Consider the following 25,592-nt stretch of genomic DNA (forward strand, 5'->3'; position numbering starts at 1 on the left):
AACTACTGCTCTAGAAGATTCTTGACTCTGGAGTGTAAGAGCAGAATGTGTCGGTCAGCAAGGGTCGTAGTTAGTCACAGCGGAGATCGAGGAACTACTCTCGAACTTGGTCGTGTCCGGAGATGATCCGGAGGGCTTCCCGGCAACCGCAAGGGAAGGTGGGAAAGTGTCTCCTGGATTTATTTTATTTATTTTTTCATTTATTTATGTGTTTTATTCATTCATTCATTCATTCATCTATTTTGATGATTGGTTGGAAGGGGCTAAGGGTATTGATCACTTGTCAGGTTTGGAGTTTTGGTATTTCTACACAAGTATATCGAAAAACCTCTTTCACCTTAAGGGGGGAGGGGAGCCCGAGTGACAGCATGCACCCACCCCACGCCCACCTCCCCACACCCACCCCACGCCCACCTCCCCACACCCACCGGGAAAAAAAGAACAATTGTCTCTGATCTCGGCATCTGGTCCCAGCCACATTGCTCGAGTCAAAGGTGGCTTCTTCGTGACACTTCGATGTGGTGACCAGAATAAAGAGATCAGTTGGCGGCAGAGGTGGTCGTGGTGGTGGGGGAGTAGGGGGGTGGGCAGTTGTCATGAAGACGAAGCAGATAGCCCGGCGTTAACCAGAATAAAGTAAATAAATTATTCCACCCCGGCAAGGAAGGGGTTGAGGAGACAAGGGCGGGGCTGGCCCTGCTATCCGAGCTGTGTACCCTCCCCCCCTCCTCCAACACCTCTCCCCCTCCTCCAACTCCTCTCCCTCCCCAACATCCCCCTCCCCCAACACCCCTCTTCCAGCACACCTACATCTCCCCCCTCCTCCAAACACTCCTCCCCCTCCAACACCACTCCCTCCCCACCACCACTCCCCCTACTTTAACTCCCCTCCCTCCCTCCCCCAACACCCTCCTCCTCCAACTCCTCCACCCCCTCTCCATCCGCAGAAGAATATCTCCTGCTGGGGGTTCGGTGGGACTTGAGGAAGGTGTTCCACGAACGAAGAACCTCTTTCATGGGATCTTCGTCAGCGGACTGGAAGCCCCTGTCACTGGTCGTCTAGAAAGGGTTGAGGTCCGTCTTCCAGAACGACAAACGCAAGGAGGAGGGCCAGCACTAGGAGGAGGAGGAGGAGAGGGAATTCCAGAAAGCAGGCAGGCAGGCAGGCAGTTCGAGAAGCACGTGAGGGGAAAACGTAATGGGGCTTTGGTCGCGCCCTAGCGCCTCCTGGTGTAAGCTCTTCGCCTTTTAGAGGAGGGTGGAAGGACCCATGCGTGCGTGTGTGTGTGTATGTGTGTGTGTGTGTGTGTGTGTGTGTGTGTGTGTGTGTGTGTGTGTGTGTGTGTGCGCGCGCGTATGCAAATACACACACACACACATATATCTATATATATTTGTACTCAATGGTGCTGTTAATGTGCCATAAGTCTCCTGTTGATTTCAGTTAAGCAAAAATGGAATAAAAAACTATAGAAGACTTGAAGAAATGACGCAGTTAATGAAATGCACGTGCTAACGACGAAAATATTCAACAGCTGGTTAGACTCCACTTGAGTGGTGATGAGGGGGGGGAGGGAGATCGGTACCACGTCACTCATGGTCGGATTGCCATTGTTAGGCAGTGCACGTCACGTTGTGGTCGTGGTCGTAGTGGTGGTGGTGCAGGTGGCAGTTAGGTGGTGCTATTGATCTGACAGCATCCAGACTTCTGCATAGCCACCTTTGCCACTCGCTCGCGCTGGGCAAGGGTGGGGCCACGCAGGGGGGGGGGGTGGGTTGAGGAGACGGACCTAGGGGCCCGCGAAAGGAAGGGGGCCCGCTGCTGGGGCCCCCCGCAGGATGGAGGAGGGACGGGGAATGGGGCCCCATTCAAAGGAAAGGTTATACAAGTCGGACTTCAGGAGTGAGAAAAGATTTGGGGCCGAGGAGACCAGCGACATAGGTGACAAAAAGCTTACGGGGACCGAAAGAGGGGAGATCCTTTGGAGGGGAGCGGGCCAAGGGGCCCACCAGGGAAGTACAGGGAAGGGGGCCCACGTAAGGGAAAGAGACAGACACGGGAGGCCAAAAAGGGGTGACGAGGAGGCAAATCGAAGGAACCCAGAAAGGGAAAGGAAGCTGGACAGACAATGGGCACCGCAAAAGCAAAGCATGTTAGCCAAAGGGGCCCACGAAAGGCTAGGAGAGCGGTCAGGGGGCCCTGAAGGGGAGGCGGGCGTTGGGCCCCACTGAAGGGAACAGGTTTAAGGGACCTCAGAAAGGGGGGAAGGGCAAGAAGGGGAAGGACCCAATTGGGATGTGGACTGACGAGAGGGCCCACGAAATGCAGGGGCCTAAAGTAGGGGCTTACATAAGGCAAGCAGGAACGCGGGTGGTGGAGGCCCTTCCAAAGGAGAGGGGGCAAGGGGGCATGAAAGAAAAGAGAAGAGGCCCATGTAGTGAGAGGGGCCCACTCGGAGGGAGGACTGACAATGGGGCCCAGGGAAAAAAGATGGGAGACGCAGAGGCCCCGAAAGTCGAAGAAGGGTGGGGGAGAAGGAGGAGGAGGAGGAGGAGGAAGAGGAAGAGGAAGGCACGTGGCCGAGCCGAGCCCTTTTCCCCTGCGGAGGGAGGCGGGCGGGGAAAGTTCCTGCCGGGTGATTGAAATCGCCTGGCGACAACTCGAAGGGGGTTGCTCCATGTGGGTTTAGATGAATGGAACAGCCTGGCGGCAGCAGCAGCCGGGATACGAAAAGTAGCAACAGGGTACGAAGGGCTTGTCAGGGATTAACCCGAATAGAAGAAGGTGAACCATCTCCTGTCGTGGGGCGTCATCAGAACTAGTCTTGTCTGGCGTTTAAAGGAAGTGACTTAGCTCACCGGACAAAGGGGTTTGTGTCCCCCCCCCTCTTTTTTTAACTGGATAAAATCGCCAGTGGAATAACCGCTCCATTGGAACAGGGAACAGTCGAACACTTGTAACCGCGGCCCCAGTGTATATGGCAAGTCTCCCTTTTTATGTTATTTGTTTATTGTATTCAATTATATTTATTTGTTTGTTATTTTCATTTTTGGTGGAGACTTCCCGTAGCTGAAAGGGTCTTCCAAGCTGAATGGAATCGCCTGACTATAGCTAAAACAAACAAGTGAAAAAAAATCTATTGGAATGGGAAATGTGGTAGCAGTGTAGTGGAGGCTCTTGTTGATTTCCCAGCCAGAACAGAATTTAATCAAATGAAAAGATCAGGGGAAATGTTTTTATTATTTATACCTATTACTTTTTTCAAAACTTTAGATTTAATGTTTTTATCAGTGTTTTTTTTTATCAATTTGGCGTGTGTGGGGGAGGGTGCCACAGAGATGAATAGAATCGTCTGGCGACAGTTAACAAGAAAAAAATATCCTGAATTAATGATGAGTGAATCTAGGAACTTCTAGCTGTGCCACATGCGATGTCCTCAGCGGGAGTTCCGTTGCATTCAAGGCCAGTTCTCTTTTGAGGAGATTTGTTTTTGCTGATCACAAGGTTAATCTTCCACCATAATTGTTTCACACTCCCCCACCCTCTGTTTTGGCCCAATCACTTCCTCTCTAAATGTGTGAAGGGCCATTTACACGGTCAAACGGTTTGTCAAACAAGTGTTTGAAGCGGTGTTTGACAGTGTGAATGGGATATTTGGTTGTCAAACATGTTTGACAAACATGATTGACAACCAAATATTCCATTCACATGATCAGACATCGCTTCAAACACACTTGACAAACCGTGTAAATGTCCCTTTACAGTTTTATTGAGTACTAAGACTGTAATGACTGATAATGACCTGTGAGATGGTCGTCCAAGAGGATCATCTCCCAGCTGCCCGTCTTCAGCACACTCTTTCACATCTGGAGGTGCAGCCTCGAGGGGCTGACGTTCGGTCATCGGACCGGCTCAAGACCTCTCGTATTCAACTTCTGTGGAATTTCCTCCATAGTTTGGCACCTGGAGAGCTGGACACTGGCTGTTGCTCCTCTGTTACAGCGACTTTAAACTGCTGACACAGATACAGTAGCCCCACACTGATACGACACAGAAAACAAGGTTTCTTCTTGGGGAGGTTTTTGGGGACGAAGATCGTTGCCGACCACTGTAGGGGTTGCGGCTTTCCACACAGTCAAAACCAAAGTAATAAGTATTCATTTTGAGAGACAGAGAATAAACCAATAGATAAATAATTAGATACCACGGTCTTCATATTGTGATACGTTGCTGGGCATTCAAATATCTTTTGAGTTTGAGTATGGCCCCGCCTTCGTCATCATTCGCGTTTTTGTTCAATTGAATTTGGTGGCAGCTACGACTCGCTTCTCACTATCTCTCTTTTATCTCTCTCTCGTGCGCGCGCACGCGCTCTATCGCTTTCTCTCGCTCTTTCTCTTGCTCTCTCTATCGCTCTCTCTCTCCTCTCTCTCTCCTCTCTCTCTCCTCTCTCTCTCTCTCTCTCTCTCTCTCTCTCTCTCTCTCTCTCTCTCTCTCTCTCTCTCTCTCCTTTCTCTCTCTCTCTCCTTTCTCTCTCCTCTCTCTCCTCTCTCCTTTCTCTCTCTCCTCTCTCTCTCTCTCTCTCTCTCTCTCTCTCTCTCTCTCTCTCTCTCTCTCTCTCTCTCTCTCTCTCTCTCTCTCTCTCTCTCTCTCTCTCTCTCTCTCCTTCCTCTCTCTCACCTCTCTCTTTTCTGTCTCTCTTTTCAGACCATCTCCTACCTTAAAAAGAAAATGGAAAATGGGCTTCCAGACATTCTCAATTCCAGCACGAGATTTTGAATACGTCTGTTCATTTTCAAGGCCTTGCTAGAGTGGTGCTTTGTTGAAATGTTTCCCCCGTTTTCTTTTTATTTTGTGCCTCTAAATGGCGTTTGCTATGCCAGTGGATTTCGTTAATATTCATGTTATTTCTGCGTTTTGAATTTTGTCAGCCACTTTGGGTTTTTCATTCTCTCTCTCACTCTCCTCTCCCCTCTGAATAAGCGTTTGCTTGGGTATAATCAGCAAACTTAGATGATAAAAAAATTAATTCCTTGGTATAGGTCATTTGTAAAGATCAGGGGGTTCTCGAACCATTTCTCCTATGTGTCCCCCATACTTTATGGACTGCTGTTCCTTAGCCTCCTGCAGAGACCACATCCGACATTGAATTATATCGCTAAGCATCCAGTAAATCCCGTATGTTTCCGCCTTGTGACCCCGCCAGGGAATCTGTGTCGCCCACCAACACCCTCCTTTCTCATAGGGTCCTCTCCTCAACTGAATAAATTCTTGTGTAGCGAATGAAAACAAAATTTTCGTTAGATACTCTTCATCCCTTCCTCGCAGGTACATCCCCACAGCTGAATAGAATCTTTTGGCAAAATCCGTGAAGAGAGTGATCATAATAAAGTGATTGAGGCGGCCCCCGTTCCTCACGAGGTCCTGTCCTCAGCTGAATGGAATCCTCGGGACGCAGTCAGAACATAGTTTGTACTGATCGTCAGTTCGAGAAATGTGAGAACAAAGAAGGATCTAGATAGGAGAACAGGATGACTGTGCAAGATTGGGTGGGTCCAAGAGGAGGACAAACCCCCTTCCCCCCACGAGCTTGTTTGATATGCATGTTGTGGCGATGAAGGAATATTTTACAAAATTTCCCTTTCCTTCTTAAGGCTGTCGACTGTGGTTATACTCGTCTTGCATATTTTCATAGTAGGATGATGTTACGGCTATCGTATTGTCAAACGATTTAATTTGTCTGTAGAGACATGATCTACCCGGTAAACAGTGATTTGAGGAGTTACAACAAACGGGTTATAGATGAGTGTAAAAGGAGGTGCGAAGTTTGGGCTCTGCGTTTCCATGGAAACGCTCGAAGTGTGAAGGGCGTGAGGTGGGAGCTGACGGCCCTGCATCCCAAGGGTAGCCCGAGAGGGGAAGAATGAATGGGTTTCGGGGTTGGATGGGGATGGGGGAGGAGGAGGAGGAGGAAGGTATGACTCAGGAAGCCACGTCACGTGGGAGAGAATGAAGGGGGGAACTACGGAGGAGGGGAAATTTGGGGGGCGGCGGCGGGGGAAATTTTGGGACTTTCTGCGAAGCGGGACGATCTTTCATATGTTCTTTCTCAGCGGTTTTCATTCATCTATGTGTTTGAGTGTGTGTGTGTATGTGTGTGTGTGTGTGTGTGTGTGTGTGTGTCTGTCTGTCACTGTCTCAGTCGCAGGACTAACGCTAACTTGTAACATCCCGGTTCCTTCTCCTTGGATCAGTTTAAACTCGAATCTATCTTCAACTCACCCAATGCTCTGAGTCACCGTCAATGGCTAGCAGTTATGAGCAGGTGAGGTAGTTCCTTCCACCACATCCAGAGATTGGGAAGGATTGAAGGAGGATAGTAGCTGCTCAAGGCTGAGGGAGAGTGGAAGTTACAAGCGATCAGCATACGTTTTGAAGTCGAGATGAGTCCCCCATTATGAAAGAATGCTGCATGACTCTGGTCCGTAACGGTGTCACTCAAGTCCCTGAAACCTGCCAGGGCTCTTGGGTGAGAGAGGCGGGGCTTCACCCCCTGGAAAAAAAAAGACTGAGAAAATACATGAACATACGCTGCACTGCGGCCAGGGCAAGTGACAGTCACTCGGAAACCGTTGGGAATCGAACCCGTGTCTGGTTGTCGTAAGGAGATTTTATTGACTTGAAAGACATTGTGCTGGACCACAGCAAGTTTTTGTATTCAGCTGAGTGCAGGGCCCTCCCTCCCTCCCTCCCTCCCTCCCTTCCCTCCTCTCCTCTGAAGGCATTCAGGGGGAAGGGAGCGAGCCCTGGGGATCGGCATGAGGCACGGCAACCTCTTGCTCTCTAACTCTCAGAGAGAGAGGGAGTGAGGGAGGGAATGGATGAAGGAGTGAGCAGAGAGGGAGAGAATGAATGAATAAATGAAAGATAGTGAGCAGAAAAGAAAGGTAAGGAAAACGCGCGTGCACACACACATACACAGAGAGAGAAAGAACGAAAGGAGGTCTCAACTCGTGAATTTTACAAAGGAGTGTGTACATAAGCAAGGGGGGAAGCACCCCTGGGCACGAGGGAGTTATGGTTGTGTGTGTATGGGGGGGGGAGGGAAGGGAAGGAAAGCTGCCTACCAAAGTATTTGTTGTTTGTTGTACAGTCGCTGCCAAAAGTCTTTAGCCATTTCTTGACTCCCCCCCCTCTTTTTTATGATAGGTGTTATACCCAGTATGTGTCGAAGGAAGTTTGGATGAGGGAGATGGGGGAGAAGGTTGCTCAACTAAGTACCCGTCTTAACGTGGTTGGTGGTTTCAGAAGTTCTGAGCTTTCCTCCCAAGTTGTTCACTCTGTTTATGATAGTTTGCTTCTCTTGCGTACTACTACTTCTTCAAGCAGGTTGTTTTTAGTGTCTTGTTTGTTTTAGTTCCTAGCTTATTATATTCTGTTTGATTCTTTATTGTTGTCTGTGATTAGTGGTTCCTATTCTCGCCGTGTATGTATATGTATATATATATATATATATATATATATATATATATATATATATATATATATATATATATATATAATATACATACACGCGCACACACGCATACACACACGCGCGTGGTGCTGAGGCAGAAATCTTTTGAGAAACGATTATTTGCAAACATTTGAACGCCTTTCACCGTACCGCGATGCACTTTGTCTTTTATTCTGGTTGCCGCCAGGCGGTTTTATTCGCCACCGTGACATCCGCCCTACGCGAAGGAGTCGTAGGCTCTCTCGGGCTAATCTCAAAGGAGGTCCGCAGTCTGACTTTTAAGTTGAGTCGTCCCGGACTACTGGTGCGGCGGGGAGATTGGTCACGGGCGCGCAGCACCCCCCCTCCCACTCACGTCGGAGCCTGAGTCTGTTCATCTCACAAATAGTGAGAATTGGGGAGGAACCTTCCACAACGTGTAAAAGATCATACATATATCTATATATATATATATATATATATATATATATATAATATATATATATATAATTGTGTGTGTGTGTGTGTGTGTGTGTGTGTGTATTATAATTGAAGTAACGCATGTTACCGCGATATTTAATATGGAAATTAGTTCACACCTAGTGTCCATGGCATTCTAGCGTATTGCAGTGTTTATGTAATCTTGTGGAACGCGATTTGTACAGCAGTTCTGTTTAGTGTGTTTATTGCTGGGCCAATTCGAAAAGTGTCCTTGTGTGTTGTTCACCATGATCTTGGATCACGTTTATATCTCGTGATCGGCAGCAATTACCTTACGGGATGAGAGCTCAAAGGTCATGCATCGTGTCCTGTTTATGGGTAGTGCTGTGACCTTACACATACACACACGCACAACTCGACTTGTTTGTGTGTGTGTTTATGTATATGTGTGCCCCAGTATGTACGCGACTTTTGATGTGAGACCAACATCTATCGATGTCCTACCGTGTATTGCTGGCTGGAAACCTGACCGACGTTGGAAAAGAAAAAGACAATGACTAATGGCGTCGCGAACCTTGACGTATTTTCTCTATCTGGCCCGAAAATTGTGCATATTATCCTCATTCTTTATGCTTGTAACTAGTGTAGTTTATGTGTTTTTTTTCTTGTAGAATGACTAAGGTTTGAAGGCGATAAAGGCGGAAACGCAGCGATGGCGACAGAGGAGGCGGGGAGGGCACGCACCACGCAAAAAAGCGCAGCAACGCCTCGGCACTTGTAGCAATACGCTACGAGACTGCCGTTCCTCCTCCTCCTCCTCCCTCTCTGCCTCCCCCCGATGGAGGAGAAGTGGACGGCCAAGTGCCACGGGAAGCCGAGTGAGGCACATCTTCGAGTGCCACTTCCCAGACACACGAGCTAATCGACGAGAGACGTCTTCGGCAGGCCGCACTCCCGCCCAAGTCCAGCCAGAGTCGTTGTGTAAAAAGTGCGGCGAAAGAAAGGAAGAAAGAAGGAAGGGAGAGAGAAAGAGGGGCCCGGCGGGGCGCGGCGGGCGGGGCGGGGCGGACAGGCACCCCCCCCCCTACACACACCCCGGTCGTAACCATAGCAACCGCTTGGTGCCAGCGCCCGGCCCCCAGCGGCGCACTGGGACGCGACTTGAAGACGCGAACGAACGACTCTCCTCGACGAAATGAAACTCTTCAGGTGCCTGGTGGCCGGAGTAAGTGGCACTTCGAGTTGGCTCGCTCACTCACTCGCTCGCTCGCTCGTTCGAGGGGCACGTGGAGGGGGATCTTCAAGGCGCACGTCAGAAGGGGGCCGTGGTGGTGGAGTCTCTCTCTCTCTCTCTCTCTCTCTCTCTCTCTCTCTCTCTCTCTCTCTCTCTCTCTCTCTCTCTCTCTCTCTCTCTCTCTCTCTCTCTCTCTCTCTCTCTCTCTCTCTCTCTCTCTCTCTCTCTCTCTCTCTCTCTCTCTCTCTCTCTCTCTCTCTCTCTCATATATATATATATATATATATATATATAATATATATATCAAGAAGGGTGATTACTAACAGGTAACAGGTCTTGAATGAGGGTTTGAGTTGTACTAATGATATTTTCTCGAGTGCTTCCCTGTTTGTGTGTGTGTGTGCTGCTTTTCTCCACGAATTAACCTCTTCAGTGCCAGGTGGTCCTTAGCAGCCTCTCTCATCCTGGGTGCCGCCGCCAGGCGATTTATTCATTCCCGTGGAACCACCTCGGTAGTGAAGGGGTTGAAGGCTGGATCGCCATTTTTGTTTTCTTTTTTTTCCACACCCGCCGCTTGCTGCCTGCTTCTTCCTCCAACGCGATTGTAGTGGTGGTGGTGGTCGTTGTGAGTGTCCTACGCCAGGAGGCGCTTAGCTGTGCTGGATGACGTCACCTTCCCCGTATGTGCAGCCGGAGCAAGTGGCAGTCATCAGTGGGATTTGGGAGTCGAACCCGGGGTTTTGTACTCACGAGTCGATGTTGAAACCGACACGCCACCGCAGGTCTCTGTGTCAAAAACCCCGGAATGGAGTTTGTAGACGATTTCATTCAGCCGTTAGGTCGGGCCTGGAAACCACAGTTACTGGAAGCTAATGGATCTGTGCATACATTGTCTAGGCTATGCACTTTACATATTTTCTTATGGTTAAACTTAGGTTTTATTTAATTATTATTATTGTTTTATTATTATTATAATTATTATTATTATTATTATTATTATCATCATCATCATTTTTATTTTCGTTGGCTTTTTTTTCTTCGAGCAAGTGTTTTTGTTTTGTTTTGTTTTTTACTTTTTAGTCTATAAATATGCTTATTTATTTTGCCGCTTATTGAACAATGTAGATAAAAAAGTATGTCCCGAGTTTGACTCTTCCTTCATCCTGCTTCCTGTCCTCCTTCCTCCTCTTTCCTCCCCTCCCTCCTCTTTCCTTCTCATACCTCCTCCTCCTTCACCCGCCTCCTCCTTTCGTTTCTCCTCTTCCCTGCTCCTCCCGCCTCCTCCGACTTGCTCTTTCCTCTTCCTCCTCTTTCCTTCTCATTCCTCCTCCTCCCCACACCTCCTCTCCTCCTCCTCCTCCTCCTTCTCCTCTTGCCTCCTCATTCGTCCTCTTCCTCTCGCCTCCTTTTCTTTCTCCTCCCTCCTCCTTTTACCTCTTTCCTCCTCTCTCCTCCTTCCTTCTCGTACCTCCTCCCTCACCTTCCCTTCTGCTCCTCCCTCCTCCTCCTCCTCCCACTTCTACTCCTTCCTCTCTCCTCCATCCTCTTTCCTCCCACTTCTCGTCTTTCCTCCTCCTCGTCCTCCTCCTCCTTCCTCTTCGTCCTTCTCCTCCTTGACAGAATGATATCGTCTGGGGCGTCACGTGACCGGCATGGGGGCAAACAGACCGGGACCCCCAGCATGAAGAGCCTCATGGGGGGGAGGGGAGTGTATTAATGTGAAACGCTGAATTAGTGTGTCTGAACCTGCAAGAGTTAATCATCTGTCGGGTTTCCACCTGTGAGGGAGACCGACCAGCCCCCCTCCCCCCTCCCCCTCCCTCCCTGTCGATCAAGATATTTTTCCATGTCACTCGTCACCTCCCCCCACTCCTCCTCCTCTTCCTCCTCTCGTCCTTCTCCTCTTCTGTTTTCTTCTTCTCCTCCTCCTCCTCCTCTTCCACGCCCTCCTTTTCCTCCTCGTTCTCCTCTTAGTTCTCATCTTCCTCCTCCTCCTCTTCCACCTCATTTTCCACCTTCTCTTCCTCCTCGTTCTCCTCTTAGTTCTCATCTTTCTCCTCCTACTATTCCACCTCATTTTCCACCTAGTCATCAGCTTTCTCGTCGTCGTCCTTGGTCTTCCTTGTTTTCTCCTCCTGTGCCACCACCACCACCACCACCACCACCACCACCACCACCACACTCGGGACCTTCTTCCTCCAGCACTAAGCGACACCAACCATCAAGCCAACAGGAAACGTCTCTTGCCAACATTACCACCAGTGTGACATCAAAGATCTCTGCCACCTTCGTGACTCCCTCCATCACAACCACCACCGACACAAAAATATACCACCACCCCTGCCACCACTAAAACCAACGTTACCACCACCATCTCCATACCATAGACCACAAACAAAGAATTCATGAACACTTTTCCCACACGGCCATCTTTTGTTCCAGCTTGCCTTCCAACTCTGCTTCCATCACCTCCAGTTTCACCTCCGCTTCTACCTCCACTTCCATTAACCCCCATCCTCCCCCACCACTTCCACTACCTACCCCTCCACGCCCAACACACTACCACTACCACCTCCACCTCCCCCATCCACCTCCATCAACAAAACTTCTACCACCACCACTATCTCTGCTTCCACGACACCTTGAGTAGTACCGTATTTGCACCAGCCACAGCTATCACCGGCCAGGAGCACCATCCTGCTTTCGGTGATTTTATTGGGCTCGGTGGCCGGGGGGGGGGGCGACTCACTTGGGAGGGGCGGGGGGTTAAACAGGTTAAGCGTGCGCCTCTCGGGGGGATTTGATCCGTCTGAGTTGGGGGGGCCGAGTCACGGTCATACTTGTGGTGCAGTGCCTCCCACCTCTCCCCCTCCCACCCTCCACCTCTCCCCCTCTCCCCCTCTCCCACTCCCTCGGGTGGGGGCAGACGCGACGTGTCGATACTCATAATCATTCTGGAGGGGGGAAGGAGGAGGAAGAGGAGGGGGGAAAACCCATTACATTGACGTCTATCATATATATTATTCTGGTTAAATCGTAGAGGTCTTTACCATAATCGTTTCTGATTGTGGTCCCGAGTCTGCAGCTCAAGTGAATTGATTAATTGGTTATTAGAAAGTCTAAGAATGTGAAAGGACTTCCTGAAGTGTACCAGCAGCGCTGTCGGTGAATAAAATCGTCTAACGAATCATCCCAGAATATACTGATATATATTATGATTTTAAGGTAAATAATTTATAACTTATGAAAGATTTTTGCGTTTTTCCGTAAGAACACGTGCATTGAAGGGAGACTTGTACTGTGGGTAGGTGCATAGGTCTTTGGTTTCAGATCTTTTACCAAACGATTTCATTCAGCTGGAGAAAGCACCCACCCCTCTTTTTTGTGTGTGTGTGTGGGGTGGTTGTGATAGAGACTTTTTTCGATTCTAATTCTGTTTGGCCCACAGCAGCATAAAGTCGACTTAAACAATTAAATCAGAATAGAATTCATGAGATATGTCACCATTGTTAAGTAATTCCTTTATTTGTTTATTCGTTATTTATCTATTTATTTGTTTATCTATTTATTTAGTTGTTTATTAGTTTATTTATTTGTTTTTATTTTTTCATTTGTTTGTTCTGTATGATGTGTTGAGTAGAGGAGTTGGCCGATCGATGGATCAATAAGGAGGACGACTTTGCTGCTGCTGCTGCTGCTGCTGCTGCAGGATCATCCGACCCAGACCCAAGTGAGCCGCCGCGCTCCTCGTCTGAATAAAATCGTCTGGCGTCAACCAACAGACCTCCATTCGTTTGTCACAGCAAACTAGACGCTGTTGGGGTTCTCGAGAAGGCTGTGCTCCCCGAGGGGGGAAGAGTCGGGGGCGGGGGAATGCCCCAGGGGGAGAGTACCACAGGGCTTAGTGAAGTAGCCAGGAGAGGAAACGTGCCACCTGCTATGGAAGGGAATTGGTGCGGTGGCTCAAACGTGGCCGAGACTCTTGTCTCTAGGTTGTTCCAAGTAGGAGTTTTGATTAATTAAGAGTACGACAGTGGGAGTGTCACTCCCGACTCCCACCCGTACACCTTGATCCGTAATGGGCAGATATATATATATATATATATAATATATTATATATATATAATATATAATATATATATATATATATATATATATATATATATATATACATATACTTTCCTACATGAAGATGAATTTTTTTTTCTCAAATGACGTCTTGAAAAAAATCGCCCGTAAACTTGAAAATGTTCATTAAAAGCAGAATAATATGTATGTATACTTTACTACATGAAGATAACCATTTTTTTTTTGTCAAATGACGTCTTGAAAAAAAATCGTCCGTAAACTTGAAAATATTCATTAAAAGCAGAACAAAGTTAATAATGCTGTACCGTGCATCTAACATATATATAAAATATGTTTCTAATTCTGTGATTTCTCAGAAATACAATTCGTTACTTTTTTCCTTGACTATCTTTTTTTTCAATTAAAATTGTTATTCCATTGGATTAGTATATATTTTCAATTTCAATAAATCTTCCGTCAGAATGAAATGAACCTCAGTGATTAGTGTTATTCAGATTTGGGGAGGAGGAGGAGGAGGGGGGGATTGTTCCTTTAGCACCCCGTGGACTTTTGCCACCCCCCCCATGTCTTCTCTGGATCAGAACTCCGTATGGTCGAAGTCCACTTTCCCCCTATCCCCCCATCCCCCACCCGAAGGGGGGACGGGAGAGAGGGGTACCACTTTAGATCCTACCCTCCCCTCCCCTCTCCGTCGCCTCCGCCCACTGGTGGTGGTGGTCCTACTGTTGGTGAGTGTGTGTGGGGGGGGGGAGGGGTTGTGGCGGTGGCGGTTGTGGTAGTGGAGGTGGTGCAGTCGCCTGATTGCGCCTCTGGAACTCTCCAGCAGCCCAGCCAGCCAGCCAGCCAGCCAGCCAGCACTGCAGCTCGCGTCGTTGGGAGTGAGCCGAGCAGACGGCGGCCATCGATGCCCTCCGTCAGTAGGCCGAGTGAGGGTGTGAGGGGCAGTAGGTTCTCCCCAGCAGCAGAAACAACAGCAGCAGCAGGAACAGCTGCGGGGATGACAGCGGTGCGTGTGCGGCCATAGGACTTAGTCTTGCTCAATACCCGAATCGCCTCCGGACGCTAAGAGGAGGAACTAGAAGACGTGCTCTGGGGTCGGGGAAGGCCCGGCGCGGCGTCCTGTGTCGTCAGCGACTCCGTCGGATAAGAACGAGCGGATGCCTTAAAGGTATACGAATCCCCTTCCTCAGCACACAGAGTAGTTCGTGTTTCCTTCCTGCAATTCCGTGCGCCGACGTCGAGACCTGCGTCAGCAACTTCGGCAGGAGAAGACCTCCATCGAAGGGGAGGGGAGAGCGTGCGTCATCGGTAAATCGCTACGTCATGTTATCGGCCGTTCAGGTGACAGGAGTTACCGTGATGTGTTCGCCCTTGTTATTGTTTGTGTCTGTCTGTCTGTCTGTCTCTTTTTTCCGAGACGCGAAAATCTTTTTATTTTTGGAAAAAAAAAAAAAATCCGGAGCATTTTGATCTCGGTGCGATTATTATTATTTTTTTCTAGTATTTGGCCAGAATTAAATATGTGAAGGATTGGGGCGTTTTGATACCTTTCACCCCATTGTATGGATGAGGTGTTTATTCGCTGCGGCAGAAGGCGAATGGATTCCTCCGCAGGGGTGGGGGGAACTTCCGCCTCCGCAGGGGTCATACATTTGTATCACTTTCAGCAAAGGACAACGGGCCCCGGCCCTGAACAGGGTTTGATCGACCGAGGTCCCATTCAGGGAAGGGAACCGCCGAACCCAAAAGCTGAATAAAATCGTCACGTGTCACAGGATCGTGAGATCCATAAGCAAGCACCAGGTTACATGTCGAGGGCGCAGAGGTTCCTCGTGGATACCAGCGACCGACTGACGTGGGAAATGAGGTGCCTTGCCATATCTGAATAAAACCACCAGACCTTAGCCAGAAGAAACAGGTAAGGCCGGTGTCACACTGTCCGGCGCCAACGTTGCCGTTTGTTGTCTGTAGTAAGGTCTCCCTTATTAGGAGTCATTAGACTCGAAAGGTGAGGATAGCATTTTAACCAGGGGAGGGGGGATGGTGGTGGTCGTCATTTAAAGGTCTGGCTATGGCCAGGTGACTTTATCAAGCTCACTGAACTTTCCCATAGTCTGGCCGCATCCGGCACCGCCGCATAATGTGACACCGGCATAAGAAGGCATTCAGAGAAGCAGGTGAATTCCTCAACGGGCGGATAGGGTCCCCCGGAAGCGATTGAATTCGTGTGGCGACAGGGAGGGAAATACCTTTTGGAGGGTTAAGGAACGCAGTTAGGTGCCGAAGCGAATCGTTTGGTGTGACTGCCAGAAGTAAGACTTAGTCGGAAAGAAGAGCTCAGATTTAACCACGAAAGCTCATCTTCCGTCGCGTGGCGCCTCACAGCAATATGCCCATAAGGTACTTCATTAAAAAAAACTTAGGATGAAAAAAAAAGTAATTTTGTTGCGAACTTTATTTTTTTTTTCTTTATTACAAAATAAGTGCTTCAAAGGATACGGTTATTGGCACTGAGAAGCGGCACGTAGCAAAAATAACAATGAATGTGTGCGTGTGTGTGTGTGTGTGTGTGTGTGCGCGCGCGCACGCTTGTCAACCCTGTTCATACTTTGCAGCATTTATTACACTACGTATTTTCTCCATTCGATCACAGCTGACACTGCCATGCCTTGGCAATGGGTGCCTAGTCCCAGATTCATACTGTCGAAGCCAGGGTGAACCTGTCACGTGACAGCAATCACGCAATGAAAAGGTTGAAGGTGAAAGAGCGGCAACAAATTTCGTAGACTTGTGGTTCTGTTGTATACACAAACACAATCCGCACGTTAAATGTTTTAGTGCAGCAATGCACTCGTTGAAAGTATTGGTCCTCCCCTCCCCTGCAAGATAATAGATATACATGTATATATATATGTGTGTGTGTGTATTATATATATATATATATATATATGTATATATAATATATGTATATATATGTATATATGTGTATATATATATATATATGTATATATATGTGTATATATATATGTATATATATAATTATATATGTATGTACATATGTATATATATAATTATATATGTATGTACATATGTATGTACATATGTATATATATATATATGTATATGTATGTACATATGTATGTGCATATGTATATATATATATATAATATATATATAATGTATCTATATATATATATATGTATCTATATATATATATATGTATCTATATATATATATATATATATATATATATATATATATATATATATATATGTATATATATAATATGAAACTCGAAATTAGGTATTGGTTACTTAATAAATGAGAGTTTGGTCTACCGTGCGGGTCTCCCATTTTTTGAGAAAGTTGTGACATTTTGAGAATCCGTCTTTAAATGTGCCAAATTTGTCTTTTTTCAGTAGTGTCAACCCTTCTTTCGAAATAGAAGGAATTATTTTTATAATTTTGTTAATACAGGAAAAAAATACCCAGGATCTGTGGCATTTCTCAGTAGTGTGACTGTGAATGAGTCATATTGAGAACATCATTTATCCTTACTTGCATGTGATGCTGTCAGGGTCGAGAACGTGGTCAGTTGTAAAGTTGCCGGATATCAAACCCTTATCTTTTTTATTTATGGTATTAATGTTAGGAACCGTGGGATTTCGTCACTTCACACAAACATACAGTATACAGGCACACTCACACAAACTCACGGATAAGAATCATTGAAGAGTAAAAGATAGGACCTCACAAGAGTTGCTTCTTTCTTGAATACTACATTTAGATAAATACAGACACGTACACATACATTTACACGTACACACACGCATACAGAAACACACACACAAGCACACACACAAACACACACACAAATACATATACTAACACACACACAAACACACATACAAACACACACACAAACACACATACAAACACACACACACACACACACACACACACACACACACACACACACACACACACACACACACACACACACACACATACACCTACACTACATACACATACCTACACTACATACACACACCTACACTACATACACACACCTACACTACATACACACACCTACACTACATACACACACCTATACACACACACCTACACACACCTACACATACACACACACACGTACACACACACGCACACACACACGTACACACACACGCACACACACACACACACACACACACACACACACACACACACACACACACACACACACACACACACACACACACACACACACACACACACACACACACACACACACACACACACACACATACGCACAAGAAACAGGGCCACACAAGCTTTGCTCCTTTTCTCTTTACGTCAGTTAGATAAATACGATTAAGTAAACACACACACACCGCACACACACACACACACACACACACACACACACACACACACACACACACACACACACACACACACACACACACACACACACACACACATACACACACAAACAAACAAACAAACTGTGTATCTGTTTTCTCAGAATATACTTCATAATATGAACAATGTTGTATTGTGGGCAGCATTATATTGGAAATTTCACAGCTCTCCGAGTAAAGCGCAGTCAGTCTACCAAAAACAAAATCTATTTCTGTTATTGTGATGCGGCCAAATATTTAGTAAAAGAATTCTAATGACGCTTTTGCAGTCCATCGTTACATGCCATATATATTGTGTGTATTACTGTGTATACATGTGTTTGTGTGTGAATATATATATATATATATATATAATATGTAATATGTATGTATATATATATATGTATGTATATGTATGTATATATATATGTATGTATGTATATGTATGTATGTATATGTATGTATATATATATATATGTATGTATATATATATATATATATATAATGTATATGTATATGTATGTATATATATGTATGTATATGTATGTATGTATGTATGTATATATATGTATATGTATGTATGTATATATATATATGTATATATATATATATATATATATATATATGTGTGTGTGTGTGTGTGTGTGTGTGTGTGTGTGTGTGTGTATGAGCGAATACTGCAGTTCATCGATAAATTGGAATTATTTTTAAGCACTGGACGCCCACGGAGTTCCCCCGTCAGCTGAATGAAACCGCTCGGCTTAATACTCTGCAGTAATTGGCTGGCTTCCCACTCGCTCTCCTCGTCCTCGAAGCCCAGCTGCTACACATCTCCTCCTCCTCCTCCTCCTCCTGCTCCTTCGACCTTTGCCCCGACTTTATCACGTTCCCGAAGGGCGTGGCCGGAGGCAGCTCCTTCCCAAGTAAGTGGAGGAGGAGGTGGAGAAGGTGCAGGAAGGAGAAGCAGGTGGAGGGAGAAGAAGGAGAAGGAGAAGAAGAAAGGGGGGAGAGGAGGAAAATATAAGGTTGGGGGAGAATAAAGAGAAGTGGGAGGGAGGAAAAGGAGAAAGTAGAGGGAGGAGGAGGAGGAGAAGGAGAAGAAGGTGGAGGGGGGAGGAGAGGGAGAAGTAGAAGGTGGAGGAGAAGAAGATGGAGGGAGAAGGAGAAGAAAGGGGAGGAAGGAGGAGAAGGAGAATGTGGAAAAAGAAGAAAAAGGTGGAGGGGAGGAAGAAGAAGAAAGTGGAGGAGGAGGAGGAAAAGGTGAAGGTGTAGGGAGAAGGAAAAGGAGGTGGAGGGAGAAGTAGATGGTGGAGAATGTGGAAGAAGGAGAAGTTGGAGGGAGGAGGAAGAGAAAAGGGAGGAAGGAGGAGAGTAAGAAGAAGAAGGTGTAGGGAGAAGGAGAAGAAGGTGGAGGAAGGAGGAGAGGAGGAAGGAGAAGGTGGAGGGTGGAGGAAGAGACGGAGAAGAAGGGTGAGGGTGGGGAGGAGGAAGAGGAGGAGGCCATGACTTGGCGCACAGTCTAGGGTTCGCCATTACTCCTGGAGTGAGACTCGAGTTCTTCTCCTTGGAACCAACCGGGGGTGAGGGATCACCGAATGTAATGAAATGGCCCGTCGGATCAACAAATCAAGTGTGCCGTTTTGCAAAGTGTTTACGTCGCGTCATGTACGTTTGTTCTTGTACTTGTATGTGATAACAGAGGATTTCATCCAGTCGACGGAGTCTGTTCTGGACGAAATGGGATCTCGGTAATTGGCGTCGTCGTAGTGATGAAGTGGTAGCACCCAGGGCAAAGGTGATGACCTCGGTGACAGCAAAGAGTCTTCTCACTGCAACACCTATGGTGCTAGACATAATCATGTATTATTGTCCATAAAGTCTCCACCATCAACCATTGTGTTCGATGTGATTGAGGTACTTGTGTAGCTTACTATACATTGGAACCCTATCTGACTCGTGATGTAGTCTCTCTCTCTCTCTCTCTCTCTCTCTCTCTCTCTCTCTCTCTTCATATTTTATTCTCTCCTCTGCCATATCCATACAACCTTCCCGATTCCCCCCATATAACGTAAAGCGCCAGTGCTAAATATATATATATATATATATATATATATATATATATATATATATATATATATATATATATATATATATATATATAGAGAGAGAGAGAGAGAGAGAGAGATAATAGAATTCATGGGAACGTGAGCCGGGAGTTCATTGAGAAAAGCCCTGCTGTCATTAAGTAAAAGCGAAGCGCATTGGGCCTCTCGCTATAGAACGGCAATGAGCCGGTTGGGCAAGGGAGGGAACGCTTCGAGAGGAAGTAAACAAACTTGGAATAAGCTGTGCACCCACCGGGTGAGAGGGGGGGGACACTTTTTTTTTTTTCTCTAAATTTGGAAGTGAAGTATCACTCCCACGGGCTTTGTTTGAGCCCGTGCGGTGGTGTTTATGTAAGACACACCTTGTGGAGAGGAGGTGGAATAGCGTAGCTAATCAGAGGGGGATAAGGGGCAGTAGAAAAGAGAGGCTGCAGCTGTTAGAGCGGCAGCGGACGCTCGAGTAGCTGACGGAGCTCATAGGGGCTTAGGCGGGGGTAAAGGCGCCTAAGACCTTCAGGGGGAGCCGGTTGTCCCCGTCTGAGGAAAGAAGTGGCGGGGCAATCGCTCAGGTAGTGGAGGAGGTCGGCATTTTCTGCACGGCAGTGGTTGCACCGGCGGTCTTCCATGGTGCTCTGGGGATTAAGTTGCCAGAAGCAACGGTCCTCGAGACGCAGCCTGAAGAGCAGCTTTTCTATCCTTCTGGGAGTGGAGCGGGGGAGGACTAGAGGTTCTTATGCTGTCACCTTTTTTTACCACCACGCTCGTTAGGAAATCTGCGCCTCCAGTGTGTGTGTGTTGTGTTAATAGATTACATTTACCCTTAGTGTACACGAAATGTAGAAAGACCGTGAGTGACTGTATTTACCTAATTGTCATATACAGGAATGGATCTACACTCGTGGGGTCCTGTCCCTTTTTCTCCAGCTGACATCCGTAGTTGTGAATTCAGTGATTAACCTGGACTACATCTTCTAAGCTTTTCCAGGAATTGACGCCGCGTCTCTATGGAAAACTGTTTCTTGATCTCGTGACTATCTCCTGTGTGAGTGCGCGTGTGCGTGTGTGTGTGTGTGTGTGTAATGTGCTAGGTTGTAATCCATCCGTGAACCAGGCATTGCTTTAATATAAAGAATGTCTCCAGCACGACGTTCAAAAGAAATTTCTATTAAATTCTATTAAACTTTAATTTGTAAACTCTTCCCCCCTCTCTCTATCTCCCTCTTTATCTCTCTCTCTCTCTCGAGCACACACACGCACACACACACACACACACACACACACACACACACACACACACACACACAGTTGCATAAATGTGTGTCGATTTGGTGGTGCGGTGGTTGAGTTCAGTGGTTCCCTTGTCATTGTCGTCGTCTTCCACTTGATTTCATCATCATCATCGTCATCATCATCTGACCCTTGATGGCTTTCTTTATTACCAAGTTTCACCGGCAGAGTGCACCGGGAGAATCGAACACAAGGCAGCCAAACTACTTTTTTAACTTTAGGATGATTTGTGTGTGTGCGTACGTGTGTGTGTGCGTACGTGTGTGTGTGTGTGTGTGTGTGTGTGTGTGTGTGTGTGTGTGTGTGTGTGTGTGTGAAGGTGCGTACACGTGTGTTCATGTAGTTGAGTGCCACAGAATAGAGGCACTCTTGATACCGCGTCTCTCTTTGTTCTCAGTTCAACTGCAACAAAGGTTTCTTTTTGAATGGTAAACGCTCGAGGTGTAGATCACTCACCTCTCCTTCGCTACCGCACTCTGGTCCCACGGAAATGAATGGAGCAGTCATGTATAAACAGACTGTGTCTTGTTTCATACGTGTCTACTTTTCGCCGTCCACCGTCCACATGATGTGTTCTTAAATAACCATGAGTGGCCATGGGCGCTTTCACACATGGTCGTGGTTGTGACATGTGAAAGCCTCCATAGACACCCATTGTACGACGTCGTGATTTGAACGGTGCACGGCGAAAAGTCGATACGTGTAAAACTAGTTCCATACAATTCTGACTGGGTGGACTAACTATATCATGATCTCACTCAGAGAAGGAACGGATGTTAGATGGTCCCCGTGCGTATGTTTGTGTGTGTGTGTGTGTGTGTGGGCGGGTGGGTGGGAAAGAGAGAGGGGGGAAGAGTGATTTATCATGGTTTTGAATCACATGCTAGAGTCGTGAACGACACCTACAACCTATTTAGATGACAGCTAAGAGCTCTTTTAATTTGTGTGTGTGCGTGTGTATTCACCTTCACCTTGGTCTTTGGATCACGTGTTGGACTCGTGATCGACAGCTATTTCCCTCCCGGAAGAGAGCTCAGAGCTCGTATGACCGATCTGTGGGTAATGCTATGACCTTTCACACACACACACACACACACACACACACACACACACACACACACACACACACACACACACACACACACACACACACACACACCCAACTCCCCGCCCACGAGAGTCAGAGTAACGACCCGAAGCACAGCGATACCGAAATAATTTCGGCCCTGGGCAGGATTCGAACTGGGTACTGTGAGCACCACCGTACTTCCCAATCCAGCGCTCTACCAACCGCGCCACCGAGTCGTGTGTGTGTGTGTGCGTGCGTGCGCGCGCGGGGTGGGTGGGTGGTTACGTTTTAGTTGCATGATCTCGTTGTAAGAGGGTCTGTGCTTCTGCGTATCCAAGCTACAGATGGAATAGGGACGTTCCTCTTGGAGCGCACGATTGGGGAACAGGGAAATCCTATCCAACTTCCCCCCCCCCCCATTAGCCCGGAAGACACATACCCATTTTAGGTGAAATGTACAAGTGTGCAATGTAAAGTTGCCCTCGCCAGCTTTTTATTTTTAGTCAGTTTTATCTCGTTTAATTCTAATTCATTTGATTTATTTTTATTTGGTCACTTTCACGGGAAATCCACATGATGCCAGGCGGACACCTTTGGGCAGTCCTTTAAAAAGCCGTCAATATGCAAATTAGGTGCCAGGGTTATAGGAAAATCCTATTTCCTGTAATATCTTTCAAACTAATCAACCCTGTGTGTGTGTTTGTGTTTGTGTGTTTGTGTGCGTAGGCGTGTTTGTGTGTAAAATCCTCACTCAGTAAAGATATTTACAGCGTAGACGGGGATGGCAAATGTATAACAGCAGCGTGCACGTCATACTTTTGTTTCTATCGGATGCCTAGCATACGCTTTGTTTCCCATTAAACGAATCTGCGAAGTCAGAATGAGCAGAGAACCTCGTGTAGCAGCAGCATCGCTTTGGATCGAAGAACTGACCTCCATGATCGATGCAGATGAATTAATTCAGAGATAAGTGCCTTGAGTGAAGAAATCACAGCCAAGGTTTCTTCGTGTGAGTGTGTGTGTGCGTGTATGCGTGCGTGTGTGTGTATGTGTATGTGTATATATGCGTATGTGTGTGTGTGTGTGTATGTGTGTGTGTGTATGTGTGTGTGTGTATGTATGTATTCAATCCCCATTGTCCAGCATGGCGCAGTTGACCTCGTTTGTTCCGGGTGGCATTTTTTTTTCTTGCCTGCCGTAAGGCTATTGTATTAATGTCCCTGACATCACCCTCCCCTCCCTCCTCCCCCGGTGGCGAAGGTGGAAGGAAACGAAAATAGAAATTCTGTAAATAATGTAGAGGAAACGTGGAGAAATGGTCTCATGATTAGGTCATCCAAGAAAGCAACTTTCATTTTTGATCACAATGACTTGTGAAGATATTTATATGTCTATGCACACGTACGCACACACACACACACACACACACACACACACACACACACACACACACACACACACATGACTCGGTGGCGCGGTTGGTAGAGTCTCGGAATGTCACTACGGCGGTCCGGGTTCGAATCCTGCCCAGGGCTGAAATAATTTCAGTATCGCTGTGCTTCGAGTCGTTACTCCAACTCTCGTGGGCGGGGAGTTGGGTGTGTGTGTACGTGTAAGGTCACAGCATTACCCATAGATCGGTCATACGATCTCTGAGCTCTCTTCCGGGAGGGAAATAGCTGACGATCATGAGTCCAGCACGTGATCCAAAGACCAAGATAAATCACTTACAGCTTCTGACTCGAGCATTAGGTGGAGGACAAGGATAACCCTTCATCCACAAGGATCTAAGGTGGGGAGGGACGACAAATGGGCTTTGGATGACTGTGGGATAAGTGGAGGGTGGGCAAATAGCTTGGACTCTGACTCCCCTAATAAGGTGTGTGTGTTTGTGTGTGTGTAGCCTGTGAATGTTCCTGTACTTGTATGTGTGTGTGTCTGTGTGTGTTTATGCATTCCACCGTATGTATGCGTGTGTGTAATTCACCATAGTCACCATGTTTGTGTGTGTGTGTGTGTGTATGCAGTCCACCGTGTGTGTGTGTGTGTGTGTGTGTATGCAGTCCAACGTGTGTGTGTGTGTGTGTGTGTGTGTGTGTATGCAGTCCAACGTGTGTGTGTGCGTGCGTGCGTGCGCGCGCATTCCACCGTGTGTATGTATGTGTACGCGTCCCCGAGTTAAAGATATATGTTCGTAACTAAGTTGGCATGCGCACACGTGCAGTGCTTATATGCGTCATTTTGTCTGAAAATACGCGTTTAGTTGGGGGTCTGCCGCAACTCGGTACTTTTGCACAGAGCGTTGGGCTGCCGGCGTCTGTGCAACGCCAATGTGAATGCGGTTCCCCCGCTGCTCCTAAGCCATTGTTTACATCCGCTGTGCATGCCTTGGCCGATCTCCCTTCTGCACCGATCTTTCGGGGCAGCGACTAGATCTTTGTCCCTCGCCACACACCCCCGTGGGTCTGGCATCGATGCCAATGTATGATGTGGCAGCTGCTCTTGGGAGGGTGCCAGGTATGTGAAGGGATCGGTGGGGAGGGGGAGGAGGAGAGGAAGAAGATGAGGGCGGAGGAGTAGGGAGGGAGGTGGAGGCGGGAGGGAGGGAGGGAGGGGGGAAGGACGAACAGGTCGGGGGGAAGGGGGAGGGGGAGGGGTGGATGCTTGGGCAGAGCACAGGGCGTCTCAATGGGCAGGGCAGTACCGCGATCCCTTAGGAGCAGTGAAGGTGTGTGTGTGTATTGCGCTCGTTGGGTCCACGGGCCAGCACGTTGTGTGCGTGAGATCTTCGCCCTCGGGATAGCGTGGTCCTTGGAGACGATGGCCGCCCCAAGTGCGAGGTGTGGTCTTTAACTGTGGCCTCAGCAGCCACGGGAGATGACTGTCATCGTGTCTGTTTCTGACAGCGGAGGAAGTCTGACCACAACAAAGAGGCTTGGGTAGCCTCCACGTATGAGTGAACAGCGATTTGGCTTGATGCTGACGGACTGACAGTGTCGGTTATCCAGCTTAACTGGACTGTGCTAGTCGCTGTTACCGTGGTCAGCAAGGGAACAGGTTTTGTCGTCGGTTAGCGCGAGTGGGGAGCGGGGGGGGGGGTTAGGGTCATGCCCCTCCGACGCGCGGACGATGAAGTGCAGTCGATTTACTTGGAATTAATTTGAAGGTGTGCGTTTTGCGTTTAGAGGTTTTGTCAGTGGGTGATTCCATGGTGTGTCGTACGCTTTAGCCCAGAAGTGAATAGAATTCTCTGGAGCCGGTACAAACGTTAATGGTGAAATTCCTTGTTTAAGGGTATTGATTCATGAAAAAAATGCTCTGCATATAAACAGTGGAAACAGTCGATTTCATAACCCAACGTCAGTGTTCTTATTGTGATTCAAAAAGAAATAATCTGGGCGGTGATCAGAAGTGCTTTGGGGAGTGGACATGCAGATGTGTGAATTATATTGTAAATACAAAGTTACT

The 25,592-nt window shown here is 47.4% G+C and overlaps 1 protein-coding gene across 5 annotated transcripts in view; it reads left to right on the plus strand.

The window, feature by feature from the left end:
- LOC143038891 (uncharacterized) overlaps positions 1 to 25,592 on the plus strand; it is a 245,473-nt gene that overhangs the window by 109,075 nt on the left and 110,806 nt on the right. The window contains exon 1 of one of the 5 annotated variants that reach the window (XM_076208589.1): positions 9,140 to 9,162. The exons of 2 other annotated variants lie outside the window; for them this stretch is intronic. The gene's annotated coding sequence lies outside the window, so the exon portion shown is untranslated. Of the gene's footprint in view, positions 1 to 9,139; positions 9,163 to 24,800; positions 24,853 to 25,592 lie in introns of those variants that run through there. 2 more of the 5 variants (XM_076208596.1, XM_076208588.1) reach the window with 2 other exon arrangements.

The sequence above is a fragment of the Oratosquilla oratoria genome, chromosome 25 (genome assembly GCF_046742065.1).
Source record: "Oratosquilla oratoria isolate Oo_2021 chromosome 25, ASM4674206v1, whole genome shotgun sequence".
In the NCBI taxonomy this organism is placed as follows: domain Eukaryota; kingdom Metazoa; phylum Arthropoda; class Malacostraca; order Stomatopoda; family Squillidae; genus Oratosquilla; species Oratosquilla oratoria.